We start from the raw sequence: 18,501 nt of genomic DNA on the forward strand, positions 1-18,501 counted from the left end.
TCTCTTCATCAGGCAAAGACTAAAACAAATTCTGGAGAATCACATATTTATGCACAACATAGTATAGGAAAAAAAGAAAAAAAAAAGAGGGGAAAAAAAACCATGGATAAGCCAGGTGACATTAAGCAGAATTACCATGGGTGATAATCAGTTACGTCCATAAATATTGGGTCAGTTCTTAGATAAGGATTGTTTTATTGTCCTGTGATTAGGGTCTCTGTTGTAATGACCCTTCATGGTCTGAGGGGCAAGTTCCTTAGTTGATGTAAGAAAGGCTCCTTTCACTACATATCCCCACTAGTTGGTGATGGCCCTTCTCGTGGTAGGCACTATTTCATTTCACATGCGGCCGTTCTTGTTCCTTGGCAGTGGACATGTGCCACAGGGCTCCCTGCCCTGTTTACTTTCGGATGCGCTCTGTCTTAGATCGCTTGCGCTCCAGCATGCGTTCCAATGAGCGCATGTCCGGGAGGGACATTTACATCAGGAAGTGGGGAGAAGCGCTTCATGCGCCGATGATGCCAGGTACTTATTCCGCAATCTGTTTGGTCGCATGACTCCTGTTTTCTCTATTCATTGGTGCCAGCTTACAATAAAAACCTCGCACTTGCCCACCCCAGACCCCCCCCCCCCCCCCCCGGAAGAAGCTACTTGCGAAACGCGCTTTGGGGTGAGGAGGGAAGCTGTGTCTGCTGGAAGGTAGCTATTATTATTGCTTTTGGTCGCACAGGTATATATATATATTTATATATATATATATATTGGATATACTTTATGCATTCTGAGGTAGTTTGTGTTGAACCAGGAATGTAGGAATGGTTACCGTTTGCAGTAGATCTTATTGTTGATATAGGTCTTTACATTATATAATACTATTCAGCTTCCCATCTTGTGTTAGGGCATTTGTGCACTATACTGCACTACTGTACATTTTACTTGCCTCTTAATAAAGCTTTGTTGATTTTACCTCATTCTGGATCTCTTCATTTCAGCTGTCTCTTTGCATAGGACCGAATATGGTAACAATCAATTTCACAGGCTGTTGTGCAAAATGGAATAGACAACAGAAGGAAATTATTGGCAATTATCAAGACACACTCAATAAAGGAGTGATTCTGCAGGTGGGGACCACAGACTACATCTCAGTGCCAATGCTTTCTGGCTGATGTTTTGGTCACTTTTGAATGTTGGTTGTGCCTTCACACTCCTGGTAGCATGAGACGGACTCTACAACCCGCACAAGTGGCTCAGGTAGGGCAGCTCATCCAGGATGGCACATCAATGTGTGCTGTGGCAAGAATGTTTGCTGTGTCTGTCAGCATAGTGTCCAGAGGCTGGAGGTGCTATTAGGAGACATGGAAGTACACCAGGAGACATGGAGGGGGGCGTAGGAGGGCAACAACCCAGCAGCAAGACCGCTACCTCAGCCTTTGTGCAAGGATGAACAGGAGGAGCACTGCCAGAGCCCTGCAAAATGACCTCACGCAGGCCACAAATGTGCATGCATCTGCATACTGACTCCGTAAAGATGGTCTGAGTGCCCGACGTCCACAGATGGGATTTGTGCTCACAGCTCAACCCGGAATTTATGTTCAGTGATCATTTTCTGAACATATTCGCTCATCTCCAGTTGTAACCCAAATATGGAATAGGATATTAAATAGCAAAATTCAATGCAGTTTAGATGACCAGAATCATTGCAACAATGTTGTTATGGTTGGCTCACATACAGAGACCAGCTTCAGATTGCCCTGACATATAATGGATAACATTAATTTAATCTTCTTACTGTCACTGCAGATAACAAGATGAATCTTTCTACAGCACAGCCTTCATATAATTAGTGAGCATGCTTTGTTCACACATTCTAAATTTGCCATTTGGGAGTATAGTTGCTAATAAGAAACAAAAATGACTTAACCAAGTTATCTGAATTTTTTAATTGTGAATGTAACCACTGCTTCTTTCTTTTTTTTTTTTTTACTGAATTCAATTATCTGAAAATGAAGAAAGACAATAACTGTCTTTGTCAATCCTCGTTGGATTTTCTTTGTAAATATTAACTCAATTTCTGCTACACTGAAAGTTATATTAACAAGCAGCATACAGTAAACGCTTTATTGGAGTTCATGCTGTTATTCTAAGCAGTGTGCTCAAGGACAGGCTTTTCTGCCATATACTTTCTACGTGACAGGTGCAGAACTATATTGCTTGTTTGCCAAATAGTGTACTTAGCTTCATATTGAGAACTTCAGGAAAGGTGCTCAGTAATACTAGTACTATATACTATATACGTAGAAACATAATGATTTTTCAACGCAGGTGCACACGCAATAAACAAACAATTTAAAGACCTACACTTCATTAATACAAACACAATATGTACACCATAACATTAGACTTTGTTCACAGTGTGAGGCAGAGGTTCTTGAGATTTTGAAGCATAGAGTACCCCAAACACATTAAATTTAAGGTAGCGGAACCTGACAATATTGGCAGGAACAGCTCCACTTCTAATGTGCATGGAGGCCTCCAAACTCCCCTACAACAGATGATTTCAGAGCAGATAAAAATCAGTTTGAAAGCACATAAACACCATGTGTGAGATAGTTTTCAGCAAAATGTTCCATTATCAAACAGATATATAAAGAATGGAGAAGCTGTCGACCTCTTTCAGTTAAGATCTTTTGGTTATATAATGTATTGTACTGTTTTAAATGTTGTAAATGTTGTTCAATCTAGGTTGGTTAGGGCCACCTCATGAAGGGTTGGGGCCAGGTCATGATGGGAGGAGTTGCCTGGACAGAAGGAAATTGGTTCCTGTTGTTAGGCAGATAAGTAAAAATATTCAGTAGGAAAGGACCTTTGGTCCTAATGTTAGAAGACCTCCATATAAAATGGGGTTTGTTTGTGAAGAGGGGAGACCACCGTACTCAGATAGCAAGTTCTGAAGGAAGCAAGGATTAAGTGGCAAAATTAATCCTTATTTCAGGCAAATGGGGTTTACAGCAAACATTGATACTAGATAAGAAGCAAAAGTTTAGCCCGATTTGAAGGTCATGGGAGAGAAGATGGCCTGGCTGGGGCACATGTTCTCCAATAGGGAACTGAAGATGCAGTGGTACATTAAGGAGCAGGTGGCCCTAACAAAATGGACTTTGAGAATAGTAGTGGGCAGCCGTAGTGACACACCTCAGCAAGTGATACCCTCATATGAGATGAGGGGAAGACCAATGGTGGTTTGCTGATTAATGGAACAAGTAACACAAGTAATGTATCCATGTAACGGTGAAGTTCCTGCTTTTGGATTATGCATAAGATGTTTGTTTTAACCCCTTCAGCCCACAAGCCTTTTTTTCACCTTCAAGACCAGGCCAAATTTTACAATTCAGACCAGTGTTAATTTATGAGATAATAATTCTGGAATGCTTCAATGGATCTTACTGATTCTGAGGCTGTTTTAAGTGACATATTTATGAAAGTGGTAACATTTCTTTAATATAGCTTGAGTTTATTTGCAGAAAAAATCTGAAAATTGGCAAAAACTTCGAAAATTTTACAATTAATAAACTTTTACTTTTCATCCCGTTAAAACAGAGAGATATGTCACACAAAATTATCAATAAATACCATTTCCTAATGTCTACTTTACATCAGCACAATTTTGGATTTTTTTTTTGTTAGACAGTTATAGGGGTTGAAAGTTAACTAGCAATTTCTCATTTTTCCAACAAGGTTTACAAAACCATTTTTTTAAGGACCACATCAAATTTGAAGTGACTTTGAGGGGCCTATATGACAGAAAATACCCAAAAGTGACACCATTCAAAAAACTGCAATACTCAAGGTGCAAAAACCATTCAAAAAGTTTATTCTTGATGTGCTGAAAAAAACACATTCATGAATTTTACAAACCATTCATTTTTATTCACGGGAATAAATGGAATGTGGAAGGGAAAAATTAACATTTGCATTTTTTTTACAAAAATTTTAATTTAGACACAATTTTTTCTTTCTATTTTCACTAGGGTAACAGGAGAAAATGGACCCCAAAATTGTTGTGGAAAGCCATCGATGTGCCTAAACAGTAGAAATCCCCAACAATTTACCCCATTTTGGAAACTAGAACTGTTAGTGAACATATCTAGATGTGTGGTGTGTACCTTGAATGCCCAGGTGCTTCACAGAAGATTAAAAGATCCGTAAACATAAAAATCATTTTTTTTTCTACAAAAATGACCTTTCTGTCCAAAATGCTTTGTTTTCACAAGTGTAACAGGAAAAAAATGAACAACTAAATTGTTATTCAATGTCTCCTGAGTACGCCGATACCCTATGTGTGGAGGAAAACCACTGTTTGGGTGCACGGCAGAGCTCTGAAGGGAAGGTGCTCTGAAGGGACTGTTTGACTTTTTGAACGCAAAACTGAGTGGAATTGATAGCAGACACCATGTCAAATTTGGAGAGCCCTTATGTGCCTAAATGGTGGAAAACTCCAACAAGTGACCCCATTTTGGAAACTAGACCCCTTAAGAAACTTATCTAGATGTGTGGTGAGCACCTTAAACCTCCAGGTGCTTCACAGAAGTTTATAACACAGAGCTGTGAAAGTAAACATTCACATTTTTCCACAAAAATAATGATTTAGCCTAAAAAAAATTTTCACAAGTGTATCGGGAGAAAATGGACTCAAAAAATTGTGAGAAATATCACCCGAGTATGCAGATATGTCATATGTGAGAGAAAACTACTGTTTTGATGTACGTCAGGGCTTGGAAGAGAAGAAGCACCATTTTACTTTTTGAATGCAAAATTGGCTGGAATTGAAAGCGGACACCATGTCGCATTTGGAGAGCCCCTGATGTGCCTAAACAGTGGAAATCCCCTACAAGTGACCCCACTTTGAAAACTAAACCCCTCAGGGAACTTATCTAGATGTGTGGTGAGCATCTTGAACCTTAAGGTGATTCACAGAAAATTATAACATTGATTTGTGAAAATAAAAAAAAATCACATTTTTTTTCAATAAAAATGTTATTTAAACCCCAATAGTTTTATTTTCACAGTGGTAACAGGAGAAAATGGACCCCAAAATATGCTGTGCAGTTTCTCCTGAGTAATGTGATATGCAGATTTGGATGTAAACTACTGTTTAGGTGCACTACGTGGCTTAGAACGGAAGGAGTAGCATTTTAGAATGCAGACTTTGAAGGAATGGTCTGTTCTGTTTGGAGAGCCTCTGATGTGCTGAAACAATGACCCTACATTGGAATTGATCTTGTTTGTCATGGTATGTGAATTTTACAATGTCGTGGCATATGTAAATTGTGTAGAGTGCATCAGGTTGGCACACGGGAGTTGTGTAGTATACATCTGGTCAGCAAACGTGAGTTGTGTACTGCACTTGAGGCTGGCATATGTTAGCTGTGTAGTGTACATCAGGTTGGCATAAATGAGTTGTATAAGTCAGAAATGAATTTAGTAGTTCATGGATGTGTGGTACAGTTTGAAGCATTCTTTTATACACAGACCAGGTTTGTTGGGACAGGTGTCACATTGATAAGAGGTGTCCTTGCGTATCTCCTTTCTGTAACACACTCGGCTCCTCTTTTGCGACCTATCATTCTTTGTGCCTTTGAGGGACCTTACTGGGGAAATGTTGGCCTGGTACGATATGAGCACCTTCAGATGTGGAAGCAATGGGGCCAGCTCCTTCCTGATTTCCAAAGATTACTACCTCCTGGAACTGAAGACACATACAGGTCAGGCCTGCATATTGTGATAGCATGAAAGCACTGTCCATTGCCATTTGTATTATATGCACAGCTAACTTCTTGTTCCACACCTTGATTTTTGTCATGTCACTTTATGGCTGGAGGACTTTATCAGATAGATCAATTCCCCTCATGTTCTTGTTGCACCCCAGTAGACAGTCTGGTTTGGTGATCTGTGTAGATGTACCACGTACAGTGGTGGGGGTGCTGCCATCACCATGTAGAGTGGTCAAGAAAAGGACATTCCTCATTGTCCTTGTACTTGACTACCAGGTTGTTGTCGCTACAATGGTCTCTGCCCTCATCTTTTCTTAAGGTACCGTCACACTAGACGATATCGCTAGCGATCCGTGACGTTGCAGCGTCCTCGCTAGCGATATCGTCCAGTGTGACAGGCAGCAGCGATCAGGCCCCTGCTGTGCTGTCGCTGGTCGGGGAAGAAAGTCCAGAACTTTATTTCGTCGCTGGACTCCCCGCAGACATCGCTGAATCGGTGTGTGTGACACCGATTCAGCGATGTCTTCACTGGTAACCAGGGTAAACATCGGGTAACTAAGCGCAGGGCCGCGCTTAGTAACCCGATGTTTACCCTGGTTACCATCGTAAAAAAACAAACAGTACATACTTACATTCAGCTGTCTGTCCCTTGCCGTCTATTTCCTGCACTGACTGCTGGCCGCAAAGTGAAAGTGAAAGCACAGCCACAGCGGTGAGTCACACAGCGGTGACTCACCGCTGTGGCTGTGCTCTGCTTTCACTTTGCGGCCAGCAGTCAGTGCAGCAAACAGACGGCAAGGGACAGACAGCTGAATGTAAGTATGTACTGTTTGTTTTTTTACGATGGTAACCAGGGTAAACATCGGGTTACTAAGCGCGGCCCTGCGCTTAGTTACCCGATGTTTACCCTGGTTACCGGGGACCTCGGGATCGTTGGTCGCTGGAGAGCGGTCTGTGTGACAGCTCCCCAGCGACCAAACAGCGACGCTGCAGCGATCCGGATCGTTGTCGGTATCGCTGCAGCGTCGCTAAGTGTGACGGTACCTTTAACAGCTGCCCAATTAGCATCTTAGTAAAGACTCACTGACTTTTGCAGGCCGTGCTGCAGGCTTTGATAGCTCACACAGAGAGGGACTTGAAGAGTGAGTTGCTGGTATAAAAATTATCTACATAAGTGCTAATCTTGATCCAGCAGTGGGTGCACCAAATGCCACACAATTTTCCCACTCACTCCCAGGACAGGGAGGCATTCAGAGGATTCAATTTGGATGTCCTTCCCTTCATAAATTCTACACCTGTGGGAGGATGCTGTGGTACTCTCACATCGTTTATAGAGCTTAATTTCATACCTGACCCTCTTACTGGGCAGGTACTGCTGGAAATTGAGTCTCATCATGAACTGGATTAGGGATTCATCCATGCAAATGTCCTTTTGGTGCATGTACACCTCAATAAACTTGTTGCTGAAGTGATGACTGACAGGCCAAACTTTGAAAAGTTAGCCAAAGCTGGGGTCATCTCGAGGAATACATTGTGCATTTTCATTGTAATGCAAAAATTTGTGAATTGCCTCAAATCATTTATGGGTCAAAGCCATGAGGGACACTGGAGTGTTATATAAAATATCAATACTTCAATATTGTCAAAGCTCTGGCTTCATCACTGACCCCATGTGAAGGACCAAGCCCCAAACTGTCATAATTTCTACCATGTCTACAGGGGTACAGTTAAAAAAGTTATGAAGGGCGGTTTTTGGCTAAAAAATGCTGGGCATACAAATTTGTCTAAGCCAACATGAGGTTTACAAAATCCTCAGAGAAAAAGAGTTTGAAAAGTCTATTTGTGTAAGGCAGGTGGTGTAAAATTGGATTCCTGATTGCACGACAAAATCAGGAATCAATGGCTCCTTATCTGCGTGGGGGAAGAGGTCCTTGCGGGGTCAATAACAGTGGCTGCAGGTTCGTTTTCTTTCCTCGGGCATATGCGTGGCAGTTTTGCATCACTTGAGGAAGAGGAGAAGGACAGAGAATAAAGGAAAGTGGCATCCTCTCGCTCACTGTTATTGCCGATGGCAAGAAAAGCATATGCCTCCTCCACTATATACCATGTTTGGGACTAGTGGGATGACATTTTTTCACATATTCAATGTTTATATGTGTATCAAATTTTATTCAGGTGTTTGGTGTAAACCTTTTTTATATTTAAAAAAAAAATGTAAAAATATGTTAAAATTTACAAAATTGCTAACCAGATGTCAATAAAACAAATTAGTCAGAGTCCAACAAAAAAGCAAAAACTGGAGGCTGATCACTGAGGCACATCAGCGATCAGCGCTTGACAGCTGTAGGATGCACGGATGTGGTTCTTTTTTTCTGCTCTGACACTAACCCTAACTCAATTCAGTAAAAAATACTGTAGTAGACGGCGATCGGTACAACATATTTTTACTGTTGCTAATGTAATCCTATCAACTATGCTAATTGTTTTAATTATTTTTTTCACACTAAAAAAAAACAAAGCAACAGCAGGAGGTGGCTAATCACAGTAGTGGATGACCATTACTAAGATACATTTTTACTGTCCCTAAGATAATTTTTTTTCACTTTATTGTTTGACACTAACTCATTTCAGTAAAAAATACTATAGAAGTCATCGATTACTACAGTATATTTTACTGTCCCTAATCTACTCCTATCAACTAACTTTTTTTACTCAATTCTTTTGTCACAAAAAAGCAAAAAACAACTGTAGGCCGGTCAGGTCAGTGATGTTTGTCACCAATGAGCACTCTACAGCTGTAGGATGCACGCATGGATGTGATGCAAAAAGAGGATATAAAATACAGGAAAAAAAAGTCCTTGCCAAAAGCGAGTACTGGTGTTAATTAGTTGTGTGCGTCTGATCAGTGGCTCATCAGCTCTAGGACGCACACACGGAGTAGTGCAAAGGTGGGGGAAGGAAATAGACAGAGATAAAAAAAAGTAATGGAAAACAGTGAGCACGGACATTGATCAGCAATTTGTGTCACTGATCAACTCTCGGTGAATGCAGGATGCACGCAAGGAGGTGGTGCAAGGGGAGGAAAAAGGGACGAAAGGAATTGTACAATACAGCGAGCATGGATGTTGATCAGTGACTTACATCACTAATTAACACTTGGCAGCTGCAGGATGGATGAAAAAGAAAAAACTGCCAAAAATTGAGCGCCTAAGTACTGAACAGCAATAAAGTACTAGTCAGCACTCAGTGGCAAAAAGGAGGTAGTTTGCAGGGTGAGAGGGGACAAAAGGGAGAAAAGGGGAGGAAAGAGGGAGAGGGGCAATGAGGTGGATTAGGAAAGATCAGGAAATGATCAGTGAGGGATCAGGAACTCTTCTTCAGCAGCTTTGTACACTGATTGCTGTGATATTCTTCATTGTCGCATTCCACCAATCAGAGCTGGCCCTGGTGACCCTGACATTGCTACGCTCCAGCCAATGATTGATGCTCTTATAGCACCAATCATTGGCTGAACATCAGTGTTGCACCTGGCAAGCTGATTGCCTAAAACACTGAGAAGCGCTGTGATTGGCTGATCAGAATCACAGCGATTGTAGTAATGGGTGGATGGAGTCAGTCCCAGGTACAACAACTCTATGTGCCCTGCTGTAAGATGGCGCTGGAATTTTAATGAGATCACTGTGGCTGTGGTTGTGGTGTTGCATTAGTAACATAGTAACATAGTAACATAGTTAGTAAGGCCGAAAAAAGACATTTGTCCATCCAGTTCAGCCTATATTCCATCATAATAAATCCCCAGATCTACGTCCTTCTACAGGACCTAATAATTGTATGATACAATATTGTTCTGCTCCAGGAAAACATCTAGGCCTCTCTTGAACCCCTCGACTGAGTTCGCCATCACCACTGTCATGATCCCAATGGCAGGGGATCACAAAAAGGACAAGCACAGATACAAACAAGCTCTAGGGCGATGGAACCTGAGCTGACCGCGACCCTGAACCTAACACACAAATAAAAGTAGCCGGGGAACGTGCCTACGATGATCCTAGACGTCTCGCTCCAGCCGAAGATCTAACTTCCCCTATCAGAAGAAACACAGACCTCTCTTGCCTCCAGAGAAATACCCCACAGCAAATAGCAGCCCCCCACATATAATGACGGTGAAATGAGAGGAAAGCACATACGTAGTATGAAAACAGTTTCAGCAAAATGAGGCCCGCTAAAGCTAGATAGCAGAGGATACAAAAGTGAACTGCGCGGTCAGCGAAAAACCCTTCAAAAAACCATCCTGAAATTACTTGAACTCATGTGCCAACTCATGGTACATGAAAAGCAATTTCAGCCCACTAGAGCAACCAGCAGCAGAGAATCACATATCTGCAGGCTGGACTAAAAACCAAATTAAGCAAAACACAAAACAGGAAAATCCAAACTTAGCTTGTCCAGAAGGTTCTAGGAGCAGGGAGCAGAGGTAACAAGACACACTGGATACATTGATAACCGGCGAGGAAATGCCAGCAAAGCCAGGTTAAATAGGAAACTCCCATATGCTGATGGAACAGGTGGAACCCAGAAACCCAGGAAAGACAAGTCACCCAGTACCATCAGTAACCACCAGAGGGAGCCCAAAAACAGAACTCACAACAGTACCCCCCCTTTGAGGAGGGGTCACCGAACCCTCACGAGAACCACCAGGGCGACCAGGATGAGCCCTATGAAAAGCGCGAACCAAATCATCAGCATGAACATCCGAGGCAACCACCCAAGAATTATCCTCCTGACCATAACCCTTCCACTTGACCAAATACTGGAGTTTCCGTCTGGAAACACGAGAATCCAAGATCTTCTCCACAACATACTCCAATTCTCCCTCCACCAGCACTGGAGCAGGAGGCTCAAGAGAAGGAACAACAGGTACCTCATACTTCCGCAACAACGACCGATGAAACGCATTATGAATAGCAAACGATGCCGGGAGATCCAAACGAAACGACACAGGGTTAAGAATTTCCAAGATCCTATAGGGACCGATGAACCGAGGCTTGAACTTAGGAGAAGAGACCTTCATAGGAACAAAACGAGAAGACAACCACACCAAGTCACCAACAAGAAGTCGAGGACCCACGCGGCGACGGCGATTAGCAAACTGCTGAGCCTTCTCCTGGGACAACTTCAAATTGTCCACCACATGACTCCAAATCCGATGCAACCTATCCACCACCATGTCCACTCCAGGACAATCAGAAGGTTCCACCTGACCAGAGGAAAAACGAGGATGAAACCCCGAATTACAAAAGAAAGGAGAAACCAAGGTAGCAGAACTAGCCCGATTATTAAGCGCAAACTCGGCCAGCGGCAAAAAGGTAACCCAGTCATCCTGATCAGCAGAAACAAAACACCTTAAATAAGTTTCCAAGGTCTGATTAGTTCGTTCAGTCTGGCCATTCGTCTGAGGATGGAATGCAGACGAAAAGGACAAATCAATGCCCATCTTAGCACAGAAAGTCCGCCAAAATCTAGACACAAACTGGGATCCCCTGTCAGAAACGATGTTCTCAGGAATCCCATGCAAACGAACCACATTCTGAAAAAACAGAGGGACCAACTCAGAGGAGGAAGGCAACTTAGGCAAGGGTACCAGATGAACCATTTTAGAAAAGCGATCACACACAACCCAGATGACGGACATTTTTTGAGAGACAGGGAGATCCGAAATAAAGTCCATGGAAATGTGCGTCCAAGGCCTCTTCGGGATAGGCAAAGGTGACAACAATCCACTGGCCCGAGAACAGCAAGGCTTAGCCCGAGCACAAACCTCACAAGACTGCACAAAAGAACGCACATCCCTCGACAAGGAAGGCCACCAAAAAGACCTGGCCACCAAGTCTCTAGTACCAAATATTCCAGGATGACCTGCCAACGCAGAAGAATGGACCTCGGAGATGACTCTACTGGTCCAATTATCCGGAACAAACAGTCTCTCAGGCGGACAACGATCAGGTTTACCCGCCTGAAACTCCTGCAAAGCACGTCGCAAGTCTGGGGAGACAGCAGACAAAATCACCCCATCCCTAAGGATACCAGAGGGCTCAGAATTTCCAAGGGAGTCAGGCACAAAACTCCTAGAAAGAGCATCCGCCTTCACATTCTTTGAACCTGGCAGGTATGAAACCACAAAATTGAAACGAGAGAAAAACGGTGACCAACGAGCCTGTCTAGGATTCAGACGCCTGGCAGACTCAAGGTAAATCAAATTTTTGTGATCAGTCAAGACCACCACACGATGTCTAGCACCCTCTAGCCAATGACGCCACTCCTCAAATGCCCACTTCATGGCCAAAAGTTCCCGATTACCAACATCATAATTCCGCTCAGCCGGCGAAAACTTTCTAGAAAAAAACGCGCATGGCTTCATCACTGAGCCATCGGAGCTTCTCTGTGACAAAACCGCCCCTGCTCCAATCTCGGAAGCATCAACCTCAACCTGAAAAGGGAGCGAAACATCTGGCTGACGCAACACAGGAGCAGAAGAAAACCGGCGCTTAAGTTCCTGAAAGGCCTCCACAGCCGCAGGAGACCAATTAGCAACATCAGCACCCTTCTTAGTCAAATCCGTCAAAGGCTTAACAACACTAGAAAAATTAGTTATAAAACGACGATAGAAATTAGCAAAGCCCAAGAACTTCTGTAGACTCTTAAGAGATGTAGGCTGCGTCCAGTCACAAATAGCCTGAACCTTGACGGGATCCATCTCAATAGTAGAAGGGGAAAAAATATACCCCAAGAAAGAAATCTTCTGGACTCCAAAGAGACACTTTGAGCCTTTTACAAACAAGGAATTGGCCCGCAGGACCTGAAACACCTTCCTGACCTGCTGAACATGAGACTCCCAGTCATCAGAAAAAACCAAAATATCATCCAAATACACAATCATAAATTTATCCAGATATTCACGGAAAATATCGTGCATAAAGGACTGGAAGACTGAAGGAGCGTTAGAAAGTCCAAAAGGCATTACCAAATACTCAAAATGGCCCTCAGGCATATTAAATGCGGTTTTCCACTCATCACCTTGCTTTATTCGTATAAGATTATACGCACCCCGAAGATCAATCTTAGTGAACCATTTAGCCCCCTTAATGCGAGCAAACAAATCAGTCAACAATGGCAAAGGATACTGATATTTTACGGTAATCTTATTCAAAAGACGATAATCTATACAAGGCCTCAAGGAACCATCTTTCTTGGCCACGAAAAAAAAACCTGCTCCCAAAGGGGACAAAGATGGACGGATATGTCCCTTTTCCAAGGACTCCTTAACATAATCCCGCATAGCAGTATGCTCTGGCACTGACAGATTGAACAAACGACCTTTAGGAAATTTACTGCCCGGAATTAAATTTATAGCACAATCGCAATCCCTGTGAGGAGGAAGCGAACTGAGCTTAGGCTCCTCAAAAACATCCCGATAGACAAAAACACAGGAATCTCAGAAGGAGTAGATGAAGCGATAGAAATCGGAGGTGCATCATCATGAACCCCCTGACAACCCCAGCTTAACACAGACACTGATTTCCAGTCAAGGACTGGATTATGAGTTTGTAACCATGGCAGACCAAGTACTAGAACATCATGCAAATTATACAGTACCAGGAAGCGAATCACCTCCTGATGAACGGGAGTGATACGCATGGTCACTTGTGTCCAGTACTGAGGTTTATTCATAGCTAAAGGTGTAGAGTCAATTCCCTTCAAAGGAATAGGGACTTCCAGAGGCTCCAGACTAAACCCACAGCGATTGGCAAATGACCAATCCATAAGACTCAGGGCAGCGCCTGAATCCACATAGGCATCGACGGAAATGGATGATAATGAACAAATCAGAGTCACAGACAGAATGAACTTAGACTGTAAAGTACTAATGGCAACAGACTTATCAACCTTTTTTGTGCGTTTAGAGCATGCTGATATAACATGAGCTGAATCACCACAATAAAAGCACAACCCTTTTTTCCGCCTATACTTTTGCCGTTCACTTCTGGACTGAATTCTATCACATTGCATTATCTCAGGTGACGGTTCAGACGACACCGCCAAATGATGCACAGGTTTGCGCTCCCGTAAACGCCGATCAATCTGAACAGCCATAGTCATAGACTCATTCAGACCAGCAGGCGCAGGGAACCCCACCATAACATCTTTAATGGCCTCAGAAAGGCCATCTCTAAACTTTGCAGCCAGAGCGCACTCATTCCACTGAGTAAGTACCGACCACTTCCGAAATTTTTGACAATAAATTTCTGCTTCATCTTGCCCCTGAGAGAGGGCCAACAAAGCTTTTTCAGCCTGAATCTCTTGGTTAGGTTCCTCATAGAGCAAACCCAATGTCAGAAAAAACGCATCTGCATTAAGCAACGCAGGGTCCCCTGGTGCCAATGCAAATGCCCAATCCTGAGGGTCACCCCGCAGGAAAGATATAATTATCTTGACTTGCTGAGCAGGGTCTCCAGAGGAGCGAGATTTCAAAGAAAGAAACAACTTGCAATTGTTCCTAAAATTCAGAAAACGAGATCTATCTCCAGAAAAAAACTCTGGGACAGGAATTCTAGGTTCAGACATAGGAGCATGTACAACAAAATCCTGTATATTTTGAACCTTAGTGGCAAGATTATTCAGGCTGGAAGCCAAACTCTGGACGTCCATGATAAACAGCTGAGATCAGAGCCATTAAAAGATTAAGAGGAGGAGGAAGTAGCCAGGCTGCAATAAGGCTAGGCAGCAAACTCTGAGGGGAAAAAAAAAAAAAAAAAAAACTTCCTCAGACTACTTATCCTCCTACTTCAGCCAATACAATTAACACTTTGTGGGCCGGTTATACTGTCATGATCCCAATGGCAGGGGATCACAAAAAGGACAAGCACAGATACAAACAAGCTCTAGGGCGATGGAACCTGAGCTGACCGCGACCCTGAACCTAACACACAAATAAAAGTAGCCGGGGAACGTGCCTACGATGATCCTAGACGTCTCGCTCCAGCCGAAGATCTAACTTCCCCTATCAGAAGAAACACAGACCTCTCTTGCCTCCAGAGAAATACGCCACAGCAAATAGCAGCCCCCCACATATAATGACGGTGAAATGAGAGGAAAGCACATACGTAGTATGAAAACAGTTTCAGCAAAATGAGGCCCGCTAAAGCTAGATAGCAGAGGATACAAAAGTGAACTGCGCGGTCAGCGAAAAACCCTTCAAAAAACCATCCTGAAATTACTTGAACTCATGTGCCAACTCATGGTACATGAAAAGCAATTTCAGCCCACTAGAGCAACCAGCAGCAGAGAATCACATATCTGCAGGCTGGACTAAAAACCAAATTAAGCAAAACACAAAACAGGAAAATCCAAACTTAGCTTGTCCAGAAGGTTCTAGGAGCAGGGAGCAGAGGTAACAAGACACACTGGATACATTGATAACCGGCGAGGAAATGCCAGCAAAGCCAGGTTAAATAGGAAACTCCCATATGCTGATGGAACAGGTGGAACCCAGAAACCCAGGAAAGACAAGTCACCCAGTACCATCAGTAACCACCAGAGGGAGCCCAAAAACAGAACTCACAACAGTACCCCCCCTTTGAGGAGGGGTCACCGAACCCTCACGAGAACCACCAGGGCGACCAGGATGAGCCCTATGAAAAGCGCGAACCAAATCATCAGCATGAACATCCGAGGCAACCACCCAAGAATTATCCTCCTGACCATAACCCTTCCACTTGACCAAATACTGGAGTTTCCATCTGGAAACACGAGAATCCAAGATCTTCTCCACAACATACTCCAATTCTCCCTCCACCAGCACTGGAGCAGGAGGCTCAAGAGAAGGAACAACAGGTACCTCATACTTCCGCAACAACGACCGATGAAACACATTATGAATAGCAAACGATGCCGGGAGATCCAAACGAAACGACACAGGGTTAAGAATTTCCAAGATCCTATAGGGACCGATGAACCGAGGCTTGAACTTAGGAGAAGAGACCTTCATAGGAACAAAACGAGAAGACAACCACACCAAGTCACCAACAAGAAGTCGAGGACCCACGCGGCGACGGCGATTAGCAAACTGCTGAGCCTTCTCCTGGGACAACTTCAAATTGTCCACCACATGACTCCAAATCCGATGCAACCTATCCACCACCATGTCCACTCCAGGACAATCAGAAGGTTCCACCTGACCAGAGGAAAAACGAGGATGAAACCCCGAATTACAAAAGAAAGGAGAAACCAAGGTAGCAGAACTAGCCCGATTATTAAGCGCAAACTCGGCCAGCGGCAAAAAGGTAACCCAGTCATCCTGATCAGCAGAAACAAAACACCTTAAATAAGTTTCCAAGGTCTGATTAGTTCGTTCAGTCTGGCCATTCGTCTGAGGATGGAATGCAGACGAAAAGGACAAATCAATGCCCATCTTAGCACAGAAAGTCCGCCAAAATCTAGACACAAACTGGGATCCCCTGTCAGAAACGATGTTCTCAGGAATCCAATGCAAACGAACCACATTCTGAAAAAACAGAGGGACCAACTCAGAGGAGGAAGGCAACTTAGGCAAGGGTACCAGATGAACCATTTTAGAAAAGCGATCACACACAACCCAGATGACGGACATTTTTTGAGAGACAGGGAGATCCGAAATAAAGTCCATGGAAATGTGCGTCCAAGGCCTCTTCGGGATAGGCAAAGGTGACAACAATCCACTGGCCCGAGAACAGCAAGGCTTAGCCCGAGCACAAACCTCACAAGACTGCACAAAAGAACGCACATCCCTCGACAAGGAAGGCCACCAAAAAGACCTGGCCACCAAGTCTCTAGTACCAAATATTCCAGGATGACCTGCCAACGCAGAAGAATGGACCTCGGAGATGACTCTGCTGGTCCAATTATCCGGAACAAACAGTCTCTCAGGCGGACAACGATCAGGTTTACCCGCCTGAAACTCCTGCAAAGCACGTCGCAAGTCTGGGGAGACAGCAGACAAAATCACCCCATCCCTAAGGATACCAGAGGGCTCAGAATTTCCAATGGAGTCAGGCACAAAACTCCTAGAAAGAGCATCCGCCTTCACATTCTTTGAACCTGGCAGGTATGAAACCACAAAATTGAAACAAGAGAAAAACAGTGACCAACGAGCCTGTCTAGGATTCAGACGCCTGGCAGACTCAAGGTAAATCAAATTTTTGTGATCAGTCAAGACCACCACACGATGTCTAGCACCCTCTAGCCAATGACGCCACTCCTCAAATGCCCACTTCATGGCCAAAAGTTCCCGATTACCAACATCATAATTCCGCTCAGCCGGCGAAAACTTTCTAGAAAAAAACGCGCATGGCTTCATCACTGAGCCATCGGAGCTTCTCTGTGACAAAACCGCCCCTGCTCCAATCTCGGAAGCATCAACCTCAACCTGAAAAGGGAGCGAAACATCTGGCTGACGCAACACAGGAGCAGAAGAAAACCGGCGCTTAAGTTCCTGAAAGGCCTCCACAGCCGCAGGAGACCAATTAGCAACATCAGCACCCTTCTTAGTCAAATCCGTCAAAGGCTTAACAACACTAGAAAAATTAGTTATAAAACGACGATAGAAATTAGCAAAGCCCAAGAACTTCTGTAGACTCTTAAGAGATGTAGGCTGCGTCCAGTCACAAATAGCCTGAACCTTGACGGGATCCATCTCAATAGTAGAAGGGGAAAAAATATACCCCAAGAAAGAAATCTTCTGGACTCCAAAGAGACACTTTGAGCCTTTTACAAACAAGGAATTGGCCCGCAGGACCTGAAACACCTTCCTGACCTGCTGAACATGAGACTCCCAGTCATCAGAAAAAACCAAAATATCATCCAAATACACAATCATAAATTTATCCAGATATTCACGGAAAATATCGTGCATAAAGGACTGGAAGACTGAAGGAGCGTTAGAAAGTCCAAAAGGCATTACCAAATACTCAAAATGGCCCTCAGGCGTATTAAATGCGGTTTTCCACTCATCACCTTGCTTTATTCGTATAAGATTATACGCACCCCGAAGATCAATCTTAGTGAACCATTTAGCCCCCTTAATGCGAGCAAACAAATCAGTCAACAATGGCAAAGGATACTGATATTTTACGGTAATCTTATTCAAAAGACGATAATCTATACAAGGCCTCAAGGAACCATCTTTCTTGGCCACGAAAAAAAAACCTGCTCCCAAAGGGGACAAAGATGGACGGATATGTCCCTTTTCCAAGGACTCCTTAACATAATCCCGCATAGCAGTATGCTCTGGCACTGACAGATTGAACAAACGACCTTTAGGAAATTTACTGCCCGGAATTAAATTTATAGCACAATCGCAATCCCTGTGAGGAGGAAGCGAACTGAGCTTAGGCTCCTCAAAAACATCCCGATAGTCAGACAAAAACACAGGAATCTCAGAAGGAGTAGATGAAGCGATAGAAATCGGAGGTGCATCATCATGAACCCCCTGACAACCCCAGCTTAACACAGACACTGATTTCCAGTCAAGGACTGGATTATGAGTTTGTAACCATGGCAGACCAAGTACTAGAACATCATGCAAATTATACAGTACCAGGAAGCGAATCACCTCCTGATGAACGGGAGTGATACGCATGGTCACTTGTGTCCAGTACTGAGGTTTATTCATAGCTAAAGGTGTAGAGTCAATTCC

Source organism: Ranitomeya imitator, chromosome 4, assembly GCF_032444005.1.
Source record: "Ranitomeya imitator isolate aRanImi1 chromosome 4, aRanImi1.pri, whole genome shotgun sequence".
In the NCBI taxonomy this organism is placed as follows: domain Eukaryota; kingdom Metazoa; phylum Chordata; class Amphibia; order Anura; family Dendrobatidae; genus Ranitomeya; species Ranitomeya imitator.